This window comes from Electrona antarctica (assembly GCF_951216825.1).
Source record: "Electrona antarctica genome assembly, chromosome: 10".
NCBI lineage: Eukaryota > Metazoa > Chordata > Actinopteri > Myctophiformes > Myctophidae > Electrona > Electrona antarctica.
In genome coordinates, this window is record NC_136791.1 from 32,352,871 (window position 1) to 32,353,774 (window position 904).

At 41.3% G+C, this 904-nt stretch overlaps 1 long non-coding RNA gene across 2 annotated transcripts in view; it reads right to left on the reverse strand.

The window, feature by feature from the left end:
* Positions 1-366: 366 nt before the first annotated feature.
* The window catches only part of LOC306930699, a 25,804-nt gene continuing 25,266 nt past the window's right edge, over positions 367-904 (reverse strand). For both annotated transcript variants that reach the window (XR_013790920.1, XR_013790921.1), the window contains exon 4: positions 367-855. This is a non-coding gene — a long non-coding RNA (uncharacterized lncRNA). The remainder of the gene's footprint in view (positions 856-904) is intronic.

Below are 904 nucleotides of genomic sequence, written 5' to 3' on the forward strand. Positions count from 1 at the left end.
TTATTTTATTGTTAAAACAATTAGGTCACAGGATAAAGAAGTGAAATCAGAAGTGATGACAAAGAATTGAGCAGACACAATTGGAACTGGAACACTATAAATTTGAAGCTGATAAATGGGTATATGGAGAGAAGGGGTGACAATCAATGACAATTACTACTGAACATATAGAGCTTTAACTTTTTAATTTAAAAAATAAGTTAGTTTTAAACAAATAAATATCACTTTATACAGAGTGCCTTATGGGACTATGAATACATTTTCCCCACTAGTGCCAAAACAAATAAATTAATTATAATTGCTAGTGATACATATGTACTGTGTAGCCTTAGCCTACAGGGCTGTAGCCTATAGCCCTACTGGTAAACAGACAAACGTCTCCTTCAGAATAAACGACATTATGGCCTACTGTTCGTTTATATAGCACTTTAAAACATGTGAGAAGAAGGTGCTCAATCTGTCCCGTGTACTTGCCAAATTGTAGACGATAATAATACATAATTCGGCGGTGGCGTCTGTTTGCACTCATTTAAACAACCCCATGCGTTGACGTAAATCAGTGTCCAAAGGCTCCAATCGCTTTATGCATGAGCCCCATATACCGGTTACCACCACGCAGCTGCGTTTGACGAGAGACAGGTACATGGGGGATTTTACGCAAAGCGCGCTCTGCTCCCCGGGGACCGTAAAGGTTAGAGACCGTGAAATATCAGAGAGGTGCTGGAGCGGTGCTCTCGGTCCACTCCAAATTATAGCCGAATGCCGTGCGTGCTCTATTGGTCTCGATGGCGAAGGAAAAACGCCTTGGACACGCATAAAGGGCTCCAGTGTGCGGCTGAAGTGACCATGCAACTCCTGAAAATAAACAGGAATCAAATGCAGTGATTGATCGAATGAATTAGTC